The 14,549-nt window shown below is 42.4% G+C and overlaps 1 protein-coding gene across 6 annotated transcripts in view; it reads left to right on the forward strand.

The window, feature by feature from the left end:
- The first annotated feature begins 1,660 nt into the window (after positions 1-1,660).
- Positions 1,661-14,549, forward strand: part of ppfibp1b (PPFIA binding protein 1b) — a 41,374-nt gene continuing 28,485 nt past the window's right edge. For all 6 annotated transcript variants that reach the window (XM_029251830.1, XM_029251832.1, XM_029251831.1 and 3 more), the window contains exon 1: positions 1,661-1,837. The gene's annotated coding sequence lies outside the window, so the exon portion shown is untranslated. The remainder of the gene's footprint in view (positions 1,838-14,549) is intronic.

Here is a 14,549-nt window from a genome sequence, read left to right on the forward strand (position 1 = left end):
GAAGCTCAGAGGAGATGATGGAGAAAAGTGTAGAAGATGTTGGATGGGGGGGTGGTGGCACAGTGGGTTTGACCGGGTCTTGCGCTTTAGTGGGTCTTGGGTTCAAGTCCCACGGGGGGTGCCCTATAATGGACTAGCATCCTCTCCTGGGTGTGTTATCCCCTCCTCCAGTCCTGCACCCTGTGTCACCAGGTTAGGCTCTGGCTTGCCACAACCTCACTTGGGACAAGCAGTTTCAGACAGAGTGTGTATGTGGGGGGGATGTTGGATGGAAACAAATTTAACTTCAGTAGTTGACACAGTTGACTGATTTCCAGCTGCTTATCCTTCACTGACTTGAGGATTTACTCATTTGCACAGCTGGGTGTTTTACTGGCAGACATCAGCTCCAGCATCGTGCTCAAATGTGGGGGAGCAGAAAACCATCTGAGACTTGAACCAACAAGCAACCTGAAGGTTGTTCTTTCTAGATCACTATGCTGCTCTGTACCCTGTTTCACCACAACAGCAGAACACCACCTGAAGGGTACACACACATCTCTTTTCTGAGGTTTTGGGTTTGTTCCATCTCTGTACCGAACTACTTCTGTTTACTATGGTAATGTGTCTGTATTTACGCTAACAAGGCTGGACATTCATTGTCCCCCCTTATTAACAATGTCTGTTAATTAATAAAATCAGGCTTCCAACAACATGTGCTCAGCGCTGTAATATATTTCATACAAAGTTCGTGTGTTTTTGTCACACTTGACTTATTTATATTTCACTTTGAACACCTTTTACATCTGCGTAGTTCGGAGGTAACTTTTCTCTCACCCAGGGCAATCCTCGGAACGCGGTGAAACGCGTGCACGTCAGCAGTCCACGTAGGCACGCGCGCGCTCGCGCTCTCTGAGGGCGGGTGCGCGCTCCCGCGCCTCCTTCGCTTCGCCGAGCTGTTTTCGATGTAACTCGGACATTTAAAAATACGCCCTGACTGCACACTGAACTCTAGTTTTATAAGTGTACGTAACGTGTCAGAAGGTGTTTCAGAGTTTTATCTTGGGATTGTAACTTTTAATGTGCGGAAAATGTCTTTCATTATTTTCCGTTTGAACAATCGGTTACATAATATCACTGATACAGTCCTGATCAGACTGCGACGCCCCCAAGCCGCGGGATTCCCACCCCGAGAACATCAGGGAACCTTGTGCTCTGGACACCTTTAAATCCAGCTTGAAGACCCACATGTTCAGAGCTGCTTTCAGTTGACATGATCTGTGTGCTTCCATTCTCTTCCCTTTGCCTCTCATTTGTTTCAATATTCTTTCAATGATACTCTCTTTGTATTACTATTCTAAATGATAATCTCTTTGTATTAGTTTGGTGTTTGCTTTTATCGATATTTTATTATAATAACTTCATCATAGTGACTTTTAATGTCAGATTGTAGGCTAGGCGGGTAACTCTGGATGGGACACATGCTTCTGGGACTGGTTCCTATTTTTTTTTTTTTTTTTTTTTTAAAAAGTATAATCATATTTATTCAGTTGTTGTTCTGTTTGAGGTTGTTGTTACTGGTGTTAGTGCTGTGTGTGTGCGTGTGCGTGCGTGCGTGTGCCAGGCGGGGCTCCTGCCCGAGGAGGCCGGTGTGGAGAGGAAGCGGGGGCGGGGAGATCCGGCCATAACGGATCGGCCTCTTCGGAGCCCACTTTGGACATGGCGTAAAGGCGACGGGTTCGAGCGCCAGGGCCGTTCGGGAAGACGAAAGAAAGAAAGACAGAAGAAGGGGAGAGGGTCCGCAGGGTCGATCACAAGCAGCACTGTGTGTGTATGTGTTTTACCGCAGAACTGTTCGGTGAGTGAATCTTAATTTAAGTTATTAGTCAGTGTGTTACTTACAGCAGTACTGAACTCTGATTGATCGAGCTTGCCGCGACCGTGTGTGTGTCCAACTTTGTGTGTGTTTCCGCGGAAAGTTGTGTCTGTGTCCGTCTGTGCTCTCGACATGTATGTATGTGTATATAAGTAATATATATTATGTGTGTGTTGAAAAGAGACGGATCGTCGTTCGTCTCTGAAGTTACTATGTCGTGAATCTGGGAAGCGAAGGGTCGCGCGCGCGCTCCCGCTTGGAAAATGTTACCAGTGTTTAAAAGATGACACACCGTTACAAATATTTCACATGTGTTATAAATGTTACAAATCGTGCCAGAATGAAAGAGAACGGAAAAGAAAGGCGCGTGTTTTTTTTTTTTTTTTTTTTTTTTTTCCTCATTTCCCCCCCCTTCTTCTTCTTCCAGAGTCATCTTCCCACTAAGTTCACACACACACTTCCCACTTTGTCTCGGCCTCATCTCTTTAATGCATGAAATTGAATATTATAATAACTCTTTTAATGGAGTTGTTTGCCTTAGTTACGCGTGGAAATGACTTATGACTACGCTTACGGGAGCGGTATATCTGGTGATACAGACTTGGAAAAGAAATGGAAAAAGACGCGTATTTGCTCTCGATCGGACGGATCTGTGGTTCTGATGCGCATCGGCGGGACAGATGGCGATTCGGTTCGGTTTATTCAGGTTTTCCAATCCCGGGCGGTTTGGTCCGCGTCGCTGCTCTGTCTGGTGTTCTGCGCGAATGGGTTCCACATGTCCGCCTTTCCACCTCCGAGTCCCTCCCTGCTCCCTCGTATTCTCCACTCTCATGGTCTATAAAAAGTGCAATTTTGCGAGAAAGTCGACACTTGTCTTGAACTTCTTTTCCGTTGGGGAAAATCGGGTACAAATTGCGGCTTGAGGACTAAACGGTTGTACACACTGACCCATCAATTCAGCTGTTCGAATAAATGAAATACATGTGGGAAGATTTTGCAATAAAGACTGAAACGTCCAGGTTTCTGATTTATTATTTTTTTTTTATTATATTTAGATCCCACAAGGTCTTCAGCTCCTTTGAGATGGATATCTAAACATTCACTAAACTTTCTTTACATTGCAAAGCTCAATTTATTGCATGGATTCAAATCATAGCTTGGTTTCCAAACTTTGGCATGCATTTACACTTCTCTAGAGCAACTTCCAATGAACTCTATGCAGTGTTATCAGCCCACACACCTTATTCACCAAGGTGACTTACACTGCTAGATACATTACTTACACTGGGTCACTCATCCATATATCAGTGGAACACACACACTTTGTCACTCCCACACTATGGGTGAACCTCAGCAGCTTGTCTTTGGACTGTGGGAGGAAACCAGAGCACCCGAAGACTTCTACTGCTACATACACTACTTACAGTGGGTCACTTATATTTCATGGTGTTGCATTAATATAGTAGTACTGCTCTTTTTATTATTAAATTTTGCACCTTTGGAATTAAATGTTGCACTCTTGCCCTTTTTTTGGCTATGTGAATAATTCAGAGCCAAATATTTTGAGTACTTTTTCCTAATGGCCATCTTCATCCTGGCATTCCAGAGCACATGTGGCCATTTTTTGAACCATAGTACACACTTTAATTCAGCTACACCGACTCCATATCCAATGCCTTTTAATTTTAATTATTATATCAAATAAGTCAAATTTTGGAAGAGGGTCTTTCAAACTGAACCAGTAGACCTAGTGGTACTAGTGGACCAGGTCTGTTTGTGTCCCACCTTCACATTGGTTCATGATGTCCTGCTAACTGGTTGGTTAGTTCCGTTAATTCCATGTCTCAAATCACTGATTAACCAATATTGTCCTGCTATAATAATGCCTCATTGTCCCCTTTTTCTAAAAGTTTCCTCTGTCCAACTATTTAGCTGCCTTCCCTATAAATGTATAAGTAGTAATATTTAAGTGATGTATGAGATGAGGGCACAGTGGGTTGTACCGGGTCCTGCTCTCCGGTGGGTCTGGGGTTCATGTCCCGCTTGGGGTGCCTTGTGATGGACTGGTGTACTGTCCTGGGTGTGTCACCTCCCCCTCCAGCCTTACGCCCTGTGTTGCCAGGTTAGGCTCCGGCTCCCCGCGACCCCGTATGGGACAAGCGGTTCAGATGGTGTGTGTGTGTGTTTATGGGATGAACAACAGTGAATACAAAATTCTTAAAAATTTTATAAAATATTTGATGCAGTTAAAAATGAGTGCATTTGAAATGAATTGTCTGTGTTCAAACTTTATGTGCGATGAAAAGACTGTCGCATGATTATTTTTATCTGATGCTTTTTTTTTTTTTTTTTTTTTTGCAAAGTCTCTCTCTTACAATGTTAAGGTACTAACAATTGTTTACCCATTTGTATGGAGGTCAATTTTAGTGGCTCAACTTAGGGTAAAGTACCTTGCTCAAGGGTACTACAGCTGAAGGTGGGAATCAAACCTGCAACCTTTGGCTCCAAAGGCAGTAGTTCTAACCACTACATGACCAGCTGTCCCTGGTGATTTATAGGATTGATAGTTTAATATAACTCCTAGCACCATTTAGACACTGAAAAGCATTTCAGGGTATATGCAAATCGTATATTATATGTAGTTGTCAGATGGATGTTGTAATTCTGTGCTTCGGTACTGGAATATGATGTGATTTATACATTGTATGTTACTCTGTTTCTTGCTTTTTGTTTTGGGGAACTGAGATTGTTTTTGAGGGTGAATGAATGTGGAATAAATAGAATCACTTTATAGATTGAATGATGGGATCTAGTTTGGTCTGTTTTATAATGTCGGTTTAAGCATTGGGATGTTTTAATTGTACGATGTGCTTTGTGGGGATGTGTGCTTGTTTTTAAATGCTTTATTAAAATGTGTGTACACACACATTGGCTGAAACCGCTTGTCCCATACGTGTTCGCAGGGAGCCAGAGCCTAACCCAGCAACACGGGGCGGGGGGGGCACACCCAAATCGGGACAGGATGCCAGTCCATCACAGGGCACCACGAGAGAGCAGGACCTGGCCAAACCTGCTGCGCCACCATGCCCCTCCCCCCAAATTAAAATGTAAAGTTGGCAAAATATGTAAATGCTTTCAAGAGGTCATAATATCTCAGCTTGTGACACACTGGTAAAATGTCACCATATTCTCCACTCCTCCCAATTTGAAGCTGTGGCATTTAATAAAAACTGAAGAACTTTGTTGGTGGCTGAATAATTTCCTCATAAAGGATTGCAGGCAGCTCCATAGAACTCAAGATGAGTTACGCAAAGAACAAAATGCTCCGAGCGATGCACTTTTCATCATGCCGGTATAATGACCGAATGTGTCGGGGGGGGAGGCACCTCTGTTGTCTGTTGCAGCAGTTAGTTGGACACATTTCAACTTGTGTCCTCAAATGGGACTTTGTTAGTAGAAGTCACCGGGCTGACGGGCTTTGTGAAGTGTACACCCCACAAAAGGCACCATTTACACTGTTTTACTGTGCTTGTGAATGTCGCATTCAGCGCTCGGCATTTATTTAAAGGTAAATCTGCGAGCTGTCTTCTGTGGGTTTCGGGAAATATGGCGTGGTGCTATGAGCTCTTTCTGTTCCGTTATTCAGGGAGATGCTTTTCAGGAATACTTAATGGTGGCAGTTTAACTTGGGTGCCAGGAGTAATTAACTTGGCTTGTCCTCAGTTCAACAGAAGAGAAGCTTTGCTGGCTGCCTTGATATACTGCTTTTCAAGGTGTGTGTGTGTGTGTGTGTGTGTGTGTGTGTGTGTGTGTGTGTGTCCACCCCTCTTTCATTTTTTCCTGTTGTGTGAAAATGTACTTAAGTAGCTGAAACACATTCCTGCGGGATACATTAGTGTTAATTTTCATAGTATTTATTAATATATAATTCCTGTATCTTTTTTAGATGAACATTAATACAATGTGGTCTTTAGAGTGGACCCACTTTCACTGGAGTCAGCGTTTTATTAGGAACCGTATAAGTGTTCATGAGCTAATGTCAAGTTTTTTTTCTTTTTTTAAAAAATAATTTCAGCAAAAAATGTTCCAGATATTCAGCTTTTCAAAATATTTGCTTTGTTCAGCTGGACACAGGAAACCTGACATTTTCCACTGTATTGGTCTGTGGAAGGTCTGTGCGAGAACGTTTTTAAACTCAGTATCAGTTCAGCAAAACATTTCGAAAGTGGCCAAACACGTTTCGGGCGGCTTGGCTTGTCTGACGTTATTCATTTTATTAGTAAAAAATGACCATAATTGGTTATTTTTACATAATTCTACACAATCAAGTTTGGTTTTTTTTTTTGCTGTTTTCTGCATCGTTTTTTTTCCTTTCCCTTTTATGTACAGTATGTAACAAGGTAGTTTTTCAGTTAAATGCACAGGAAATGAGTTTGTGTATAATGTGCACTCAGCATTAGGAATGTTAAAGGAATTTAAAAACATTTATAGGAGCCGGACTTCTTTGAATGGCCTGTTTTTATAATCCCACTGCTTTGGTATAGAAAAAGGCAGGAATGTCCTTTGCGGTTAGTCACGAATGGAACGTCTGCGTTTGAGTTAAATGTGTTGCTGAAAGTGTAGTTTTCAAAGTATCTGGATATGAAGATTGTAATTATACTCTGGTTGTTTTTAAACTTCAGCGGCAAAGTTTTTCCTGAGATTCTGACTATGTTTTGCTGGGGGAAGAACTTCTTCGCACTAAATAGTTAAGCAGTCAGTCAATCCCTTCTTTCGTTTAAGAATAATTTTCTGATAATAAAGTGTGTTCCTTTGGAATGTCGTGCATTCTGTTTATTAATGGAATTAATTGCCAGGTTTGAACATTTGGTTGGACAACATACAAAGTTCCAACCCCCCCCCCCCCCCGAGACCCTGTTGAAAGCTGCATTAGATTATGAAAATTCTTTTGCGTTTTCATCACGAGAAAACGGTGAAGAATGGAGAAGCTCCAGGTTCATCAGTAACAGGGATGCTTGGAGTACAGTTTTTTTTTTTTATTTTTTTAACCAAACAAACCAAAAAATACTACCCTTACACCCACATCTGTTGCGTGATAAATAATTGTTTTACTCTTTTGTAATGTCATTTTTGCACATCCTTGTTGTCAGCATCCATTAGTGCAAAGTGACTGCTTAGCCTTAAGTACAAGTGCTTTCAACTCGGCATAAAACTTATTTTAACATGAGATAGTTTAATTTCTCCTAAAATGATCACATTGTGATTTGGAATCAGTCCATTACTTTAAGGGCAGCTGGTAGAGTAGTGGTTAGAGCTGCTGCCTTTGGAGCTTCAGCTGTAGTATCCTTGAACAAGGTACACACACCAACTGAAACCACTTGTCCCATACGGGGTCTTGGGGAGCCGGAGCCTAACCCGGCCACACAGGGCGAAGGGCTGGAGAGGGAGGGGACACACCCAGGACGGGACGTCAGTCCACCGCAAGGCACCCCAAGTGGGACTCGAACCCCAGACCCACCAGAGAGCGGAAATCAGTCCAACCCACTGCGCCACCATGCCCCCCCCATCATATGAGCAACTAAATGTAAATATTTAGCAATTAATTTCTCTTCATTGAGCTCTATAGATGAGCAGTCTGTCAGATCAGAGGAATTTGACAGTGGGGCATTGTTTTAAATCACAATTTTAATGCTTTAAACCTTGCTTCAAAGTGTATGACTGAAAAATATATATGTAAAATATACCTGGATATCTTAAGTGCATCTTAAATTTTCTTTAAAAGAAACACTTTTTTTAAGAGGCAACTTCATTATGCTCTAGCTTCTGGACTTGGAGACATTTCTTAAATGGGTCACTTTCCATTGCTGGCACTGGGAAAAGGTATGAAACGTACTTTCCCCCGTTGTGATCTAAAATAGCCCGAGGTTACCACAGCTCAGCGGTGAGCAGCCAACTGCTGCCGTGTCTCAAGCCTGTCCGTGACTGGAAGTCAGCAGAAATACACTCCAGCTGTAGACACAACATGACTGCAGCATGTTAGCCAGAAGCACGGGGATCAGCGGAGCACAGACGCCGAGTGTGGCAACAGCGGCCGAATATAGGCACCGACATCACTGTGCAAACCCGGAGGTGTTCTCCACCATGACCTGGTCAGGCAGACGCTCAACGCTTCTCTGCTTGCACATCACGCCGCTTCGCTTACAGGAGGGGTCCTCTCGTTCTGTTCGAAGGTGTGTAGTATAAAAACAGTGAGTAAAAATTTGTCATGTGATAAATAAAATTAGATGTCATGTTCAAGGAGTTCAGTCAAGCTGTCCATTAGTTGCATTATTGATAAGCTATAGATTATGGTCAATCACTTCTATAAGTTTTAATTTTGCTGTTCTAATTTTATTTCTGAAGATCCACAGGACCTGTAATCCCTCTTAGGTTTTTTTTTTTTTTTTTTTTTTTTCTCTCCTTTCTTTCAAAGTCTCCCCTTCTTTTCAGACTTGTGATGTGGGCAAAATTGCAGATGTTAAAACAGTAATTTGTTGAAAGCAGGCAGAGGCTAAATACTGCATGCTGCCTCGCTGGATTATTTGTGGAATTTGTATCACTAGCCTCATTTTCAGCAGTTAATTCCTTCCATAGTCTCAGTTAGGGTTATGGGAACTGAAACCCTATATTCACACTGCACTATATTGATGGGGGGGGGGGGGGGGGGTAGATAAATCAAAGAAGCTGTCTGAACAAAGAGAAATGTAAAAGGATTAGGTAGCATAGTAATGCAGGCTCGTTGCTGTGGGTCTCATTAATGAGTAAAATCCTGCTTTAAATATAGTATGGTGAACCTGTACGGTAGGTATCTAAGGCAAACAATTGTATATGGAAGTGAAAATAATCATATGTATTGGAGTGCTATTCAGTATTCACTCACTCATCAGAAACTGCTTCACATAGGCAAGGTCGTTGTCATCCAGAGTCTATTCCGGAAGCATAGGGCGATAGGCTGTATTACGTACCGCCTGGATGGGGCGGCATTCACTAACATAAGATACATGCACTAAGGGCAATTTAGTCACCGGTTCATGTGAAACACATTAGAATATGTACCTTGTGATTGTGCGGGTCTGCAGAATAGAGCACGTCATATATTATACGTGCCTTTGGACTGTAGGAGGAAAGCAGGGGAAATCCATGCAAAATCCCTAGGAAGTGGGTGGGATTCAAGCCTTAGTGTGTGAGGCACCAGTGCTACCTGCTGTACCACCCATCATTCTTCAGTACTGAGTTTGTATTTCTGTTCTCTCCAGTGTGTAAACACTGGATTATAGATGCTGAGTCACTGCTCCACAGGGTGAGGCAGAGCATGCAGTGTTTTCTGCGGTGCAGCCCGTAGCGGTGTGTTCCACGGCTCAAAGAACGTGTGTAACGTGGCAGAACAAGCACTCCTGAAAGATGCGGCCCTGGGCGAGACATTTTTATCCACGCGCTTTGTCGGGGCAGGAGTTTGTCTTGGGGGGACCATGGCTTTTGTTCGTGCTCTTACTCTGCTTTCTCTTGCTCTCTCTTTTTTTTTTTTTTTTTTTTTTTTTTTTTTTTTTTTAAATAAAAACCTTTCATCACTCACAGGGCAACATAACCAGGCCCTTATATTACTCCCCTGTCTTTTCCTCTTCTAACATTTCAAATTTTTTTTGCAGCCAGTTTTTAATAGCCAACCATCATTATTTATTTACTTTTTTTTTTTTTAAATATGTTGAATTCTGTTTTTTTTTTTTTTTTTTTTTTAATATGTCTGATCTGTTCCTGCTTACATAGTTGCATGCAAAGTGATGAGCAGGGACCACCCTAGTTGTCCCAGATACCTGGTGTTGTATCCTGGCGCAATTTCATTGTTGTCTTAGATTTTCAGTGGGAAGGGACCTTAGTTTCAAAATTCTTTAGGTGTTGGCCTTATCGGTGCTATATTTGTTTTCGTGCTTATTGCTCATAGATGGTAACATCGAGTTTCATTCATTTATAATGGAGTTATTAACTGGAATTTTAAGTTACTTGCACAGATTTACCCATTTATAGAGATGGGTCATTTCTACTGTATCAGTTCAGATAAAGTACCTTGATCAAGGAGTTAGAAATTTGAATCTGGGTCTTTTGTTAGACGGTGGCTCTAACCACTGCGCCACCTGTTGACCCATGGCTAATTGCCTGGCTGCTATCCGCATGTCTTGTCTAGATGTGGTGCCTTGCTCTATTTTATCCAAATGTATACTGTACCTTAAAAGGTGAAGTGCTGTCAGTTTTTGGCTTTGAATAAATTTCATGGGTGTTTTGTGTAAACAAGTGTTGTCTAGGGTAGCAGTCCTTGGAGGTAAATACAGAGGCTTGAGTGCTCCTCATTTTCCTTGATGGTTGCATCTTTTGACAGCTGCTGTGTACCTTGAGTGTTTTCTATAACCCCCAAGTATGAATATGCTTTGTAAAGAAAAGAGGGAAGTATTGAATACATTTAAAATGAGTCATAACATGCTCGCAGAAATATCCTCATTAGGACAGGATAGGTGTTTCATGAAGCCCAATCCTGTTATCTGAGGAAAATGGAACAAGCTGCGGAATTTTCGGTAATTCCCCCCCGTGAAAGCGTAAGCCTAAAACATAATCCTGAACCAGAAAGAAAATGCTTTGCAGTCAGAAATGGAATTAAACATTACAATTCATTATGATGATGAATGATGGAGAGGGAGCTCGCTGCGTACTTTAATGTGTTCAAGGAAATGTGTCCATTTGAATTCCTGGTGGTGGGTCTGGGGTTCGAGTCCTGCTTGAGGTGCCGTCTGGGGTGTGTCCCCTCTCCCTCCAGCCTTGCGCCCTCTGTTGCTGGGTTAGGCTCCGGTTTGCTGCGACCCTGCTCGGGACCAGCGGTTGTAGACTGTGTGTGTGTGTGTGTGTGTGTGTGTGTGTGTGTGTGTGTGTGTGTGTGAATTCCTTGCAGTTCTAATACTGTGTGAAAAATGTTCAGCAAAATTTTTTTTTTTTTTTTTTTTTTTTTATTTTTTTATTATTATTATTATAAATTTAGATAAACTTAAGGTGCACTTTTAAGTGTTGGGATTTCAAGGCATTGTAAGGATCTCCTCCCAGCCATTTCTTAGCTGGCATTTAATAACAGCTTGTGAAACGTAATAGTACATCAGGAAACCATCAGTATGTCTTTGGAAACGTGGTAAGGCCTTTTCATTTGGACCAGTTTTTTTTTTTTTTTTTTTTTTGCCCGCCCGCCCCCCCCAACACACACACGCGCACACACACACACACACACACACACACACACACACACACACTCATGTGTCACTGTGGTGGAGACAGACATGGGGATAAGCAAGAAAACACCCCCAAATTATCATGTGCCAACATCTAATTTCTGAATTCAGAGCTGCTGTTTATATAGAGGTTATTGTTGCTCCTTCTGACAGTCATACAAATGTAAGTTAGGATGTAATATTTGTGGAAATCTGGATGTTCAGTGTATAAGTTCTTCCAGATAATGCAGCATGACATGCTTTGTTTACACTCCTGGTCTAAATTTAAAGTGCTATATTGCCTGCTTCAGCAAATTTAAATATTCTTATGGCTGACCAGTGGTGCAGTTCTGTACACCATTGTTAAATTTACTAGAGCGGTAATTATATACAAAGACGCCCACAATCCTGCTAACTGTATAGTAAACATATTGCGTTCATAATAATAGTAGACTTAAATTCAGCTAAATTCATATTTGAATATGTCTGCATAATTAATCAAGTAAAATTTATTCCTTTTTTTTACTTTTAAAATTTAATGGAACCTGGTATGTGCAGGATTTCATCCAACAGCTGCTGATTCTTTCAAAGTGGTTTAGTTTTGTGTTCAAATGGCTTAGATATTTATACATTTAAATCTTTCTGATAAAATCTATGATAATAAAGGTGAACGGAATGGAATGTGCCTTGAATGCGCAGCTCATACTGTGTTCACATACAGTGGGATCAGTAAAGTGTAACCCTTCCTGGGTACGTTAATGTAAACTTTGATTTTTGTTTTTCAGTGATTTTTCACGAACCCTGATACAACCCCTCTTGTCCTCTTTTGTTCTGCTGTGAGCAAAATACCAGAGTGTTTCTCCGTTTCCTATCTAGATGACACATCTTGTCAGAACCATCCTCAGCATCCTTCGTGTTTTAGCTCATTGCTCGTGACTAGTGGGCTGCGACGTGTCAGGAAAAATAAGCCGTGCTGAACTTTCACATCTTCGCACGCGATGCCAAAAAGTGCACTTGAAACCGGCTGCGTCGTGTTGCCCGTCGCACCCGAAGTCGTACATCTTTGCAACGAGCAGCGGCAGGCTGGTAAAAGTTGGTGCTCTCGGCTTCTCGAGCTTCAGACGCTGCATCATCTCGAGGAATGAGGGACGGGTGGGGCTGCCGTGCCACCAGTCACATACTGGGTCACAAGAGGGCTGTTTTCCTGCGAGCGGCGTGAATGGGGGCGTTGTTGTAGCAAGATTATAGTGAGTGAAGAATGGAAACGCTAAGGAGTCAAGCGCTGTTGGCCATTGACTGGTCTGTTGCACACAGCGGTTAGTGTAATATTCACATGCTCCAGGGTGGTGTAGAGGCCAGCTGGGTGTAGATATGGAGAGTGACTGAAATCATTAACAACCTGGTTATGTTTGCAATTTCACTATACACAGGTGTACAGTAAAAGTTGGCGTGGTGGCGCACTGTGTCTCAAACCGCTTGCTGAGGTTGGGGCTACCCGGAGCCTACCCGTCAACACAGGGCGCTAGCCTGAAGGAGGAGGGGACACCCCGCATGGGGCGCCAGTCCGCCGCAAGGCACCCCAAGCAGTATTCGAACCCCAGACCCGCCCCGTGTTAATTCACACAGACGTATTAGAAGTGCAAAAGAGAAGAATGCAAGGGGACGGCTGGTAGCGTAGCGGTTAGAGCTACTGCTTTTGGATCCAACGATAGCAGGTTCAATCCTCATCTCCAGCTGTTGTACCTTTGAGAAAGGTACTTACCCTAAATTGCTCCAGTAAAGTTATCCAGCTGTATAAATGGTAAGTAAATTTTAAACTTGTAATAACTGTACTGTAATCACATCGTAAGTTGCTTTGGAGAAGAGGATTAGCTAAATGAATAAATGTAAGCACTGATCTTGAGGTAGTGCTAACTTGCATTCAGCTGGTCGTAATATACAGTGCGAGGTCCTTATAACTTGCAAATGTGATTTATAAATATGTATAATTATCAATTTCATCTGAGTGTCAAATATGAGGGGTGAAGTGATAATGCAGAAATAATTTAGACAGCATAGTTAGAATATTCTTAATCGGCCACTTGATATAGCCGTAGTTGTCGTCATGCAGCGCACTTATTGTAAAAGTTACACTTCAGAAAATGTGAAGCAAAATTTTTTTGAGGCAAAGTGTGTTGGGGGGGGTGCGGTGGCGCAGTGGGTTGGACCACAGTCCTGCTCTCCGGTGGGTCTGGGGTTCGAGTCCCGCTTAGGGTGCCTTGCGATGGACTGGCGTCCCGTCCTGGGTTTGTCCCCTCCTCCTCCGGCCTTACGCCCTCCGTTGCCGGGTAGGCTCCGGTTCCCCGCGACCCCGTGTGGGACAGGCAGTTCTGAAAGTGTGTGTGTGTGTGTGTGTGTGTGTGTGTGTGTGTGTGTTGGTGGTTAAGTTGGTCATTTGCATATTTCTTGGATAGAGAGAATAAAGTAAGGAGGTACATAAATGAACTTCTGACTTGGCAAGTCTGGAAAGGGAAATGTTTCTGCACCCAGTAGCTGAGAAGGTTGCAAATTGTACATGGCTGTTAAAAATATGCAAAACACAACAGGCAGAACCACAATGGTGGGGGGGGGGGGTGCTTTTAGAATTTATTGTGGCAATAAAATGTCATGGGAGAGATGTGGAAGAACAAGACCTCTTGGAACTGGGGGAAAAAGAGATTTATAATAGATTAAAGTGGCTGTAGAAGGAAAACACTGTGGAGCCTTCCGTCATAACATGTAAATCTGAGAACAAACTACTCCATACGCCGGGTACTCAATTTATGAATACAGCTGGGACCGAAATTCCGTTTGTAACGCGATTCGTTTGTAAATCCAGTTGCAGCGTCTCGGTCAAATGCTGAATGGAGACGTCCCTTGGTTTGCTCGCAGGTTAGGTTCTGTGAAAACCTCTGGTTAAAGTGTAATGAATGGAAAAATTTGCCACAAGACATTCATTCATTTATTTATTTTACAGATGCTTTCATCCAACAAGATTGACTGTACTTTTTCAATTTTCAGCAACTGCTTATCCTATAGGGTCTCTGTGTTCTATCCTGGGAACGGTGTGAGACCCTATAGGACACACACAGAACACCCTGGATAGGATGCAGGTCTAGTTTTGTTTTATTCACTTCAAACATGTGACATTCGTCAGCATCTAGGCACTTTCACTTCCAATTAGCTACGCAATTAATAAAAGCAAACTAAACTTGACGTGCCTCGATTTATTCACCGGGTAAGTTAGTAATATAGTTATAATAAGACTATATTGTTTTGAGCTATATTTGTTGGCATACCTGGAAATAAATATACACGGTCTCCACAAGTTTCCCTTTACTGCTTGTTGACAGATATGTCCCTTAAATGTTTGCACTGCTCCTCGTGTTTGTCAC

This window comes from Scleropages formosus, chromosome 5 (assembly GCF_900964775.1).
Source record: "Scleropages formosus chromosome 5, fSclFor1.1, whole genome shotgun sequence".
Lineage (NCBI taxonomy): Eukaryota > Metazoa > Chordata > Actinopteri > Osteoglossiformes > Osteoglossidae > Scleropages > Scleropages formosus.